We start from the raw sequence: 12,859 nt of genomic DNA, 5'->3' as shown, positions 1-12,859 counted from the left end.
TCACTTACTCTTTTGTCAGCCAACAAAAACTTACTGAGAGCACTACCATGGACGATTCTGGATTCTAGGTCTGGAAACGGGGTGGTGAGCCAGCTGAGATGTTCTTGTCCCCAAGGAGCTGGCACTCCTGCTTGCTTCGTTTGTTTGTTTACATATGCCAATTACCTACTTTCTACTTCACAGAGTAATAAAATGTTGGAGAACATGGTTGGGTAATAAGGAAACCCACAAATAGTTACAGTGATCACGATCCAGGGTGTGGATCACTTAAAATATCAGTAAAATATCTTGACTCATCCCAGATTGTGGCAAATCAGATCACAACAAATTAAATTTACCACTTCAAGTTATCCAAGACTATTAAATGTAGTGTAAAACCTGAGTAGTTCACATACATGAATTTGAAATATCTGTTCAAATACCTGATTCATTTTACTAATCCTTAACTGCATCTTGTATTCCTTGATGTCTTCTATTACCTACACTCAAGTCTTTGGCTTCTCTACTTCCCAAATACAGACACTAGCTGGAACATAACCTTTTTTTAAAAAAAGTTAAAAGTCACAATCACATGTAAAGAGTAATTTTTTTTCTTATTTGTAGGCTACATTTTCTTAACTATCTCTTTTCAAATATCACTGTATAGCACAAAAATAAATATAGGGCTTCAGTACTTTATGTTCAAAAGACTAAAGATTGAGCTTCAACTCATTATTACCAAAGATAATTGGCAGTCCACAGGTTAAAGGGTTATAAACTTTTAAGAAAAACCCCTCCTAAAATGCATACAAGAGGAGGAAAGGCACTCAAGGGAAGAGCTGTGAAACCAACAATGAGGGTAGGAAACACTTAACTGAAGGAGGCACCCCCCACGTCAGCCCCCTGCTAAGTCTACTCAGCAGGAAATAACATTCTTCATTATTCCACAGTGTATAACATCATAATGAGGAGCAAAATGAAGTCGATCCTTCAATATATGGATGAAGGAAACTTGACAGCTTCCCAGGACTTTCTGAGATGTACTGCAATCTCATTAATCTATAATTGGAATTATTTATTTGAGGTATGTAGATATCCACAGTCTACTAATCATTGAAGTGCACCCAGTGGCAAATGTGATATATTGCTCGCCCTTTTATTATTTATTTTTATTATGTTTTTAAGATTTTATTTATTTATTCATGAGAGACACAGAGGGAGATGGGGGGGAGAGAGAGAGAGAGAGAGAGAGAGAGAGAGAGAGAGAGAGATTGGCATAGACCCAGGCAGAGGGGGAAGCAGGCTCCATGCAGGGAGCCTGACGTGGGACTCGATGCTGGGTCTCCAGGATCAGGCCCTGGGCTGAAGGCAGCGCTAAACTGCTGAGCCACCCGGGCTGCCCTGCTCACCCTTTTAGATCACCCAAAAGTGATCTATAAGGTTATACCTCTCTCTTAGATAATGGATATATGATTATATGTTAAATTTTCTGTATCTTCAAAAAACATATAGACAACAGTGCTTGGCACACACACACACACCAAGGCAAGAGGGGCTTCTGTCCTCTGGGCCTGGGCTTCAGAGAATCTCTCTGCACATCTCTAACTATAGATCTTTGCACAAGATAAAGAATTGAGGAACTGAAGGACTGTGCCCATCCAGAGCCTGAGCCATGCCTCCTTTTATGCCTTCTCTGGTTACTTGGTATCCCAGAATTCCCACCCAAATGGCCATGAGCCTGCTTCAGCTTCTAACCCTAAGACTGTTTTCAAGCCTGGATTGTTCCATCTATATGAAACACTCCAAGGCTTGAGGGATGCCCAAGCAGCAGCTGTTTGCAGCAGATCAGATATGGATATGTGGGTTGGTCCGGCCATGTGCATAACCTTGACATCTCTCACCTTGCCTTTGGACCTCTCACCTTGTGGGTTGGAGATAAGAATGGAAAAGAAGGGAGGCTGGTGCATGAACTTTCAAGCAGACCCTCCATGGATTTGTACTTTTTAAACATGAAACTCCAAGGTTTCAAACAATTTTAATTTTGAACTTCACCTGAAGATATATTTTTCAAGGTGGGATGATAGAATATGCTTCATTTACAGATACCACAATTTATAATTTGATGTTTTATGTGGGCCTCTATTTGTACTCTTTTATAAATCCTACAAATGTTAGGGAAGGGACTATATGTATATATTAAATACAATTAATTTTCCCTAGCATTTCTGGTATATGAATTTCCAAGAGGATGGCAAAAGATCTCTAAATTTTTAAGGTGTGCTTCAGACTGTGATTTCATATTAAGTCCACATCACCTTGGATTGCTTTTCCCAACATGTCTCAGCAAAACATTATACAACCTGATTAAACAAAGCCTCTTTCCCACACAGCTCCACCTTCCTTACTTGGCAGATTTAATTTGGTAACACCCTTTAAAGGCCATCATTCCAGCCACATTTAAAAGAAATAGCCCTTAGATCAATATATTAACTTTTTTTTAAAGATTGTATTCTATTTCTGACCACAAGGCAGGTAAAACCAAAGAAAAACTATCCCTCAAGGAATAATACACTTTATACTTTTCTTCCCACTCTTCCTCTCTTAATTTTTTAAACCAAAGTCACACAAATTAGACAAACAAGACTAAAAAAACCAAAATAGAAACAAAGTTGAACACCATGGGATCATTCTGAATATTTATCTCCGTAATTCCTCTAAGCCATAATAATGTAATAATACCCTAGTAAATACTAAGAATCCTCTACAACCCAAGGATATGCTCCTAGGTGATGGCAGTCTAGGGATGTATGTATAATTCAGTGCAAAATAAGACATAAGAAATGCTAGGCAAGAGAGAAAAGGTTTTAATGTGAGTTCAGGGGCAAAAAAGATTATTTTACCTTAGGCAATGAGTAGGAATTGAATATATTTTGTGAAAAGACAAAAGGGCATTTCCTGATTGCTTTTTAAATTTAATTTAGAGCCTTCTAGAATATCCCAAGTTTAAATATTGAAGGTATTAAAGCATCTTGCTTTCATATTTCCAGGCCACTTAAGATTTGCCAAATGCCTAAGGTAATCTGAAACAGAGATCACAAAAATGGGCAAGGAGGAATAGAGTAAAGTTGGGGCATTGATTTTCAGAGCTTTACTCTGAAAAGTGATGACTTATTAAGAAAACTAATGGCTGTCAAGTGCACTGAAATTTTTGTAGCAAATCTATCTTCTTTGGATATCGATATTTAGTGGGAACTTAATATATAGGCAACAACAGATTTTCTAACAATAACTCCAATGAGTCATTGAATTACCCTAGTTATATGTAAGTGATGAACCGACCCACAGTACACACCCGGTGTGTCATAGCCGATGATGCTCAAGGTGGGCTGTTCATAAGCCACACAGATTCCTCAACATACAGCTCCTTGGACTTGAGTCATCCCAGTGGCATTCATTACATTCTGAATTGTCAGAATGCAAACATGTCACCATAAATTACTAAGGCCTGACTAACTATCTTCAACTGCTCAAACCATTGTCAAGTCCCTAGTGAAAGCTCTGAACCACAAATATGGCCCAACAAATTATGATTTGGGAAACATCACCACAGGCATTCAGTTAAGTTTGTTGAATTGAAATGAAGTTGCAACACCAGAAATAGTGCTTCAGCATGATTCAAAATTAACGTAGGAAAATGTTTTGTTTCCTTTGTTGTTTTTTTCTTGTCAAATTTATCTAATTTTGAAACATTATCCAAACTGACTCTCATCAAATTTAGCTAATTTTGAAACATCCAAACATTATATCTACAATATGATATAATGTGCAATCCTTGGTGGCAGATTATTTTTAGAAAAGAAAATATGGTAAAAGTGGATTTTATACAGAAATAATGCTGTTTGCACTAGAAATACAAGGGAGAGGGAGAACATGAGCTCAGCCAAGCATGTTCCCCCTCAGGTCACTTGCACTTGCTATTCCTACTGCATGGAACCCTCTTGCTTAGTAATCTGCATAGATAGTTCCTTGGAACCTTCCAGTTTCTGACTACATATTGCTTTAATCAGAGAGACCTCTGACCACTCTTTATAAACCAGCAACCCCTTTATACATCGTGCTCTCCCTCTTATTCTGCTTATATTTTTAATTTTTAATATGCTTTTAATGTTCTCCTAAACATGTATCAATAGCGCACATGTTATATATCTACCTGTGTCCTTTTTTTCTTCTTCTCCTTAAAATATGTTCCTTGAGGATAAGGACTATATTTTGTTCATTACTATATTCCCAGCATTATGTCTATGGCACATAGTATAGTAGGTACTCAATAAATTTTTCTTGAGGAAATGAATGGATAATTGCTAGCTCTTTGTAGGTCACAATTCTCACTCACTTTAACCTTAAATATAGTAAATGATATAATTACTTTGAGGAAGAGAAATACCATCCAGACACCTGAAATATACAACAGAACAAAACTCAAATTATTCAGAAGCAAGAAGAGACATACAGTGTATACAAATCTATAGAACCAAATACCGGTAACTTAAGCCTCTCAGAGTTGAATTTGCTTACCTGATGCTTAGTGACAGATAGCTAATGTAACTGCTAACTTAAAAACTTCCTAGGTATCATTTAAATAAGTATATGCAATTTCAACAAATAGTTGGGATAACTGGATATCTACATGAAAAAGGATGAAGTTAGATACCTACCTCACACCATATACAGAAATTAATTCAAAATGGATCCCAGACCTACAGCTAAAAGGGAAAATTATAGGGGATCCCTGGGTGGCTCAGCGGTTCAGCACTGCCTTTGCCCTGGGGCATGATCCTGGAGTCCCGGGATCGAGTCCCATATCAGGCTCCCTGTGGAGCCTGCTTCTCCCTCTGCCTGTGTCTCTGCCTCTCTCCCTCCCTCTCTCTCTCTTTCTGTGCCTCTCATGAATAAATAAATAAAATCTTTTTTTAAAAAAAGGGAAAATTATAAAACCCTTTGAAGAAAACATAAAAGTAAAACCTTTGTCACTTGGGTTAGGCAATATTATCTTGGATACAACTTTAAAGCAATAAGCAAATTGGATTTCCTCAAACTTAAAAAAAACTGGGCTTCAAAAAAAAAAACCAACAAAAAAGTAAACAGACAACCACTAGAATGGGAGAAAATATGTGTAAGTCATATATCTGACAAACAACTTATATCCAGAATATATAAAGAACTCTTACAACTGAATAATAAAAAGACAACACAATTAAAAATGGACAAAAGATATGAATAGACATATCTCCGAAGAAGATATAGAATAACCACATGAAAAGGTGATCAATAGCATTAGTAGATTAGGGAAAGGGAAATCAAACCCAAAGTGAGAGACTACTTCACACATCCACTAGGATGGCAATACCAAGTGTTAGTGAAGAATGTAAAGAAATTGGAAACCTAATACACTACTGATGGAAACATAAACTGGTATAGCCACTTTTGAAACAGTTTGGCAATTACTCAAAATGTTATGCATAGAACTGCCATATAACCCAGCAATGCCACAACCAGATATAGGCCCAAGAAAACTGAAAACTGAAAACTGAATATGCCAATATTCCTAGCAGCATTATTCATGATAGACAGAAAGTGGAAATAACCCAAATGTTCATCAACTGATGAGTAAACAGTGGTGGTAAATACATATAACGGAAAACTATTCAGAAGGAAAAAGGAATGAAGTAGTACAAGATTCATACTACAACATTCATGAATCTTGAAAACATAGCACTAGATGAAAGAAGCCAGTCACAACTCATTTAGTGTATGAAAAATCCAAAATACACAAATGCACAGAGCCAGAAAATAGATTATATATTATCCGATGCTGGGTTGGAGTAGTGGGAATGGGAGTGGAGAATGACCACTAATGTGGATAGGGTTTGTTTTGGGATGATGAGAATGTTTGGAAATGAGATAGAGCTGATAGTTGCACAACTGAGAATAGATAAAAATTACTCAACCGTACACTTTAAACGGGTGAATTTAATGGTATGCAAATTATATTTAAATAAAACTATTAAAAAACCAACAACATAAGTATGAAGCACAGCTGTAGAGCAAAATATCACCTTCCATTGTGCTGCACAACAGGGATACTCAGAGTAGCAGGAATCCCACTCCTGGGAGGTGCAGGTCATACAAAGCAATGGAATTCTTCCCTTCAGGGCCACTTCTATTTCAGAGGGAGAGTAAGAGCCTGGAGTTAAGTGGTGTTCAAAAGCCCATTTGCTCAAGCTTTCTGCTCAGCTTGTTGCTTCAGGATCTGAAATGCCTTTTATAGGTCATCTTGTGGAATAAGTCATGAAGGACCTTATTAAAATAGAAACACTGTATGTGGAAATGCATAGTACATTAACTTATTAACACTCCTAAGAATTAGCTTATGAACTTACTTAGCCAAGCATTTCAGTCGGGCCCTAAAGGAATGAAATGTTAATTAAAATTGAAGGAGAAAAAGATTTGGTACTGGCACACTGCCTGAAGCACTGATCTTAGAAATAAAATCTGAAAAACATAGATCTGAAATGTGGGATGGCACTAAAGATTAATATTTTTGTCTATCACCATTTACCCACCTGGCTTTACCTTTCCTACCATGTAAATAAATTCTGGTCGTATAGGCTAGACTTACACCATTTTCTTCTTTTGTTCTTTAAGCTTTAGTAAGCAAGTGCTAAATCTAGGATTATAAATCATAATCCTTGGCAGTGAAAAGCCACTCAAGTGTTTTTGAAGAAAGGGAGTGTCATGATTAGGTGTTTTAGAAATATTCTAGCTGCAGTGTGGAGAACAGATTTGTGGGAACAAGACTGAATGTAGTGAGATGGTGTAGGGACCAACAACCCACCAAGATGGCATGAAGATTACTTCAAAGGGAAAACATCTGCAGAAAGAAATCTTATCTGCACTCCCCTTCCATGACTAAAGCAGGACTTTATTGAGTCACTTACTACAAACCTCATCTCCAGGGAAGTCTTGCGTCAGGAAAACAACTGGCCTAGGGCACTGGGACATTCCAAAAAATCATGTAAACAAGTCTCATCAGAACCTTCCATCTTTTGAAGCCCTCAACTCACTCTCCTTTATTAAGCTGATAGATAAACCCTTAGTCCTACCTGTTCAGGGAATCCACTTCTTATGGGATGTCCCCACATGCACATGAAAATAAATTTTTCTCCTGTTACTCTATTACCAATTATTTCATGGGCCCCCAATCACATGGACCTAAATTGGTAGAGGATAATGTTTCCTGCCAACAATAGGTTAGGAGGCTATTACACTAATCTGGTTTAAAAAAAAAAAAAAAAAGACAATGCTGGTTTGAATTAGGGTGGCAGCTGAGGGACGAGAAGTGTTTTAAATAAAATCAGCAGATTTGAGGATTTGGATATGGTCAGGAGGGAATAGGGAAAATATGGCAATGAATCCCAGGTCCCTTCCCAAAGCCCTTCAAAACTTCATACTCTGCTGGCTGAATAGCTTTCAAAATGTAGAATGTGCTATAGAAACGGTATGCGGGTGGGTGGGCAGATAATTCAAAAGCAGGTGGTACAATTCCTCATAGAAAAACTGCTTTGTTAAGCAAAAACATCTTGGTAAGTCATCATTGGCTCTGCATTTGGAGCTTGTCTAAAATGAGCTTAAAATTGGACAAAGGAAATACTGCCTGCACAGAAAAAGTGAGAGGAATGCTTTGCTTCAGCAAGAGATGAATGAATCAAATGTTTGAAGACCAGGAAAAGCCATGCGGGATAATAAGAAGTAGGGAAGATGGCCCAGGAAGCCATCAGGAGCTAGGTCCTGAGCAAAAGTCTTGACTAGTTGGCTAGTGATGTGTGGCCGATGAACGGGATGTCTGTTGTTCAATGCGACATTATCTACTGTGCTATGATGTCCTGGCATCTTAGGATATAACCCAAATCTTTAATCCGACTCCTGGTGTAAAAACACATGTACTTCACATTTGGGTCCATGCAGAATGGATAGAAGAGGATAGCTAGGGGGCGCCTGAGTGACTCAGTTGGTTAAGCATCTTACTCTAGATTTGGGCTCAGGTCATGATCTTAGGGTCATGGGATCCAGTCCCATGCTGGGCTCTGTGGTCAGTGGGGAGTCTGCTTGAGATTCTCTCTCTCCTCCTCCCTCTGCTTCTCCCCCCATCTGTGCACTTGTGCACTCTTTCTCTCAAATAAATAAATGTTGAAGAAGAAGGAGGAGGAGGAGCAAGAGAAGAAAAAGAAGAAAGCTAGGAGAGGAAGGATGTAAAAGGCATACTTAAAGTAGGAACTGAAAACAAGGAGTAAAGTAGGGAGGATGTACCACCTGACATTCACCACATCTACTGTGACGTCGGATGGGAGGGGAGGTTGGCAACAGGGGAAGCAAGAAAATTATATGTAAGACCCAGAGTAGGGGCAAAAGCAGGGCCATTTCCAGTCAACTATTGTAGGACAAGACAGCTCTGAGCAAACTGGATGACTGGGGCTACCAGGCCCCTAATACATGGGTAAATACCTGAGAATCTTTTAAATTGTCTTTTCAGAAATCTAACTTCTGAATATCCTCATCCTTCATTTCTGTGCAAAACTGAAAGTACCCCTCTATTTGTGAATGTAGGTTACGTTGGACATACATCTAGTGGTTCAAAATATTAAAAGACTTATTATCTGTATTATATACCAATCAGATGGAAGAGCTGGGTGTTGAAACACACAAAATAATATTGTCTGGAATAGAAAATAATACTGGACAATTTTTAATCTTACAATTTTTCTTAGTACTTCAGAAGGTATAAGTTTTTCTTAACTAGGACTCCTGAACTAATGAAAATGTCTAAATTACAAGTATAAAACGAATGCCTTCTTACTTGGAATATATACTGTCAGTGAAATGTATTTTGAAGAAAATATAGTGAATGTTTTATCTAATGCTTTAAAGTCTGTCTTAGTATTGCCTGAAGTATTCTCCAGAGAGGCCTCCTTGAAGCAGGACAATTTAGAAAATAAATGATGTACCTGGAAATTATCATCAGGGTTAATCTTGTAAAAAATAGGTTCTTAATTCATGATTTCCACAGAGACATTATTGTACTTACCAAGTTGCAGCTCTTACTGTGGTTACCACTGGGAATTCTAATGAAAAATAGATTGTTTTCTCTTCCTATTGAGATTGGTGTAATCCTAAGTATATTCAGATAAGAGCTAATAGAATATATCATGAAAACAAACTGGAAGATTGAGGGGTTTTTAAAAGTTAAAAGCCACAGATATGGTTTTGGAATGTCCTCTGAATTTGTATATTCTACCCATAAAAGGTGTAAAACTGTATTATTTTGTTTCTATAACATGGATAAATTTGTTTAACTTTGCATAATCAGGTTTTACAGATTATGTGGAAAATTATAAATTTATCTATCTTCAGCAGTGATTAAAAAAATACAAACATGAGCATTGTAACTGGTTACTAGCTATTCTTGGAGCTATTATCTGTCCATGTATAATTTTTTAAAGATTTTATTTATTAATTCATGAGAGACACAGAGAGAGAGAGAGGCAGAGACACAGGCAGAGGGAGAAGCAGGCTCCATGCAGGGAGCCTGATGTGGGACTCGATCCCAGGATCCCGGGGTCACGACTTGAGCCGAAGGTAGATGCTCAACCACTGAGCCCCCCAGGCATCCCTGTCCATGTACAGTTATTTGCAATAGTTAATAATGCTCAGTTGTGTCACTGGGCTAACCTAAACGTCATCAGCCTGACATACTAAGTAGATGACAGTTAAAGTATTATCTGTGAAAGATTTATTGTGTCACCAAGGCTGATTCCTAGCATCATCTAGTAGAAGAGATGTGTTCCCAGATCATTCACATGAAATCAAGTTTACATTAGCATGAATTTACTATGCTTTCCACAGACAACTTTTAAGTAAACTCACTATCTCTAAGATTTGTGATGACAGGAAATTTCTGCAATAGCTTCACAAAATGGGAAGTGGACAAAAATGTTTCCGTTTTTAAACATAAAAATTCAGGAAATGAAACATAACTAGTTCTTTTATATTAGCTTCTTTCCTCAGTCTGTTAATTACACAATCTAACCAAAATTGGGTATTTTATTATTATTAGAACTTTCCACTAGTTTTCTCATAGCCATAGTTCATCTACCATTTGAGGAAATGGCAGGACATCTCAAAAATAACAGGAGGTTTATCAATAAAATATTCTCTTCCCTAAATTCAAAGCCATTGATAAAAGATTGCACTCTAAAAGAAAAAATTCTATTTGTATATATGGAAGGAAATTTTTTTTTTTTGAAGGAAATCTTTAAAAGTAAATTTTTAGCAATATTTTCTTCCTGGAGTATATTTTGAACTTTTTTTTTTTTTTTTTTTTTGGAGGATTTTATCAAAGCTGTGTTAGAAAACACTATTGGTCATTTGCAGGAATAAACACAATTTACCACAAAAAATATGAGGAAAAGTAAAAAGTTATATTTTATCAATTAGAAGGAAGAAGTCAATACTAATGTTAACTATTACCTTAGCGGTTATTTCCTAAGAAACTAACACATGATATGTTATTCAGTATTGTATTTTCTAATAGAACAAGTTTCAAGTCTTGACACTGGTCAAAAGTAGGAAAAATAAAAGATCATAGCTTAGAATTTCTCTCCCCTTCATCTTTAATAACAAGCTTTGGGTGAAACTTTACCCAAATTAATGTACCTACTAAAGTCTGAATCACTGACTTCAGCCATTTGCAGCATTTGTGGAGTGGGAGAAATGAGAAAGAATTCCTGACATGTTTCCCTCCCACTGTCCTTTCTTCATGCTAAAGGTCACAATTTTGCTTTAGGATAGATTGCATTATAGAGTGTTGGAGCTAAAAGAGACTCTTCCAATAATCTCGACTCACATTCTCATTTAATACAGAAAAAGAAACTGAGGCCCAGAGAATTTAAATGACTTGCCCAATGATGTAAAGGTAAAAGTTAATGGGACAGGAACTGGAAAATATAGAGCAGGAGAGAGTTTTCTCTGTTAATTATTTTTTGTGGTTGTTAGTTCAAATAGGTTAGCCCAATAAGAGATTAATTCAGGTAAGCCAGCTAAAAATACTCGTACTTGTTTCTCAATATAACAAGGATGGTGGGGGAGGGGGGAATCACAGGAATGAAAGCATAGGAGTGAAAAGAGAAATGGCCCACAGAACAAGTGAGACACAGCATATGTGCTTTGGTTTTTAAGCCTCTGGGCCAAAATTACACTTACGATCTTGGTAACCAAAAAGAATCTTGTTCCTGGAATGCTTGTGGAGACCTGAATTAGTCATAAGCTTCTTAGAAAAGAATTTAGCCTTTGTTTGATATTGCAATGATTCTTGATCAGAAAGGCAAGCAAGCCTCTTTTATTGTTACAGGCCTAGTCATACTCTAGTTGCTGGTGTAACAAATCCCTGGAAACCTTTCACTAAGGAACCATGTATTTGAATGATTTTAGTATGGATTAGATGATCTCATGAGGTTGCTCCCTGCTCTATCATTCTTTCCCTATTGGTGCCAGCACAACAAACCTCATATGCTTGTTTCAAGAAATTTGACTAGCCAGGAATGATAGGATTTCTAATTACAGACTTATTCAACTGGAGAGATAACTACAGAATGTTTATTTCAGAGCATTGGTAGAATCATTATTTGGAAACACTAAAATGAGGACTCAAATGCCCATATCCAGGACAAAACAACTCAATGAAGTCATTGGCTCTGGACCAAAGATTTGGACCACTTGATAATTTACGTGATAAATCTAGCTTCTGGTTTTCCTTCTACTCAATTCCTTCCCCCCCTCCGGACAGGTAAATCTGTTACTGCCTGTGGCCAAAGGATAAAAATTCCTTTCTAATCTACTTTCACAGGTAGGGGACTGATCAAAAGTTCTATTTGGTCATTGATTAAACTTTACACTTTGCTAAAAGATAAGAAAGAAGCACCCTACCTTTATTTCTGAAGTCTCTAGGAACAACTTTAGCTTCATATTATATTAAAATACAGCATTCAAAATAACATCTGGCATCTTCTTGACATTCCAGAGGCATACTTGAAATAAATGATGCCAACAGTAGCTAAAAATGGTGAAGGAAATTACAGAAGTATTTGACTATCATCCAAAAGATTCTAACAGAGGAAAATTTCCCTCCACCCCACAAGCATCTTAAGGCTGTGTACCAAAGAATGCTAAAGATTTTAACTGGCTGGCAAAATACATAGCAGGTGGCAAAATATTTTTGACTTGGTAGCTAAACAGTTTCTTTCTTTCTTTTTCTCATAATTGACTGCATTGTAAGCAAAAAGAGTAATTAGAAAACAAAAAAAGGAATAATTTATATATGATAGAATCTATTGTATTTGAAAATAGCAAGTTTCTTCAATCTTTCATATTGAAATACATGAATAACCCTTCATGCATATTCTTATGAAACAACATGAAATTTGACAACACTTTCTCTTCCTTGTTTCAGATATGACTCATTACTCTTGGTGTAATCCCCAAGGACCAGAGAAGCTCTGCTTTAAAGTAAGGAAACAAAAGAAGCACCTTTAATTCAAGCTGGTTTATCCAGAGAACTCCAATAGTTATTATTCACTGACTTCTTAAGTACAACATTATAAAGCTGAGAGAGTTTGAAGTGTCCTCTCTTCATCTTTCCCTGGGGAAACCACTGTAGAAAAGCAGGAGAGGTAACCTGACTGATAAGTCTTAGACTTGAAGTTTATCAGCAGTTCTACTTAAACCATCCATTATCTTTAGGATGCTATTGGATTTTAGCTTTGGGAGC

The 12,859-nt window shown here is 36.9% G+C and overlaps 1 protein-coding gene and 1 long non-coding RNA gene across 6 annotated transcripts in view; one reads left to right on the top strand and one right to left on the bottom strand.

Annotated features, from left to right (window-relative positions):
- Nucleotides 1-12,859, top strand: part of LOC106558299 — a 75,966-nt gene that overhangs the window by 30,360 nt on the left and 32,747 nt on the right. For all 5 annotated transcript variants that reach the window (XR_005384843.1, XR_005384840.1, XR_005384841.1 and 2 more), the window contains one exon: nt 12,542-12,597. This is a non-coding gene — a long non-coding RNA (uncharacterized LOC106558299). The remainder of the gene's footprint in view (nt 1-12,541; nt 12,598-12,859) is intronic.
- ITPRID2 (ITPR interacting domain containing 2) overlaps nt 1-12,859 on the bottom strand; it is a 111,125-nt gene that overhangs the window by 69,671 nt on the left and 28,595 nt on the right. The window lies entirely within an intron of this gene.

The sequence above is a fragment of the Canis lupus genome, chromosome 36 (genome assembly GCF_011100685.1).
Source record: "Canis lupus familiaris isolate Mischka breed German Shepherd chromosome 36, alternate assembly UU_Cfam_GSD_1.0, whole genome shotgun sequence".
NCBI lineage: Eukaryota > Metazoa > Chordata > Mammalia > Carnivora > Canidae > Canis > Canis lupus.
The sequence above is the reverse complement of the archived record's forward strand: the minus strand, read 5'-3'. Positions and strand labels throughout refer to the sequence as shown.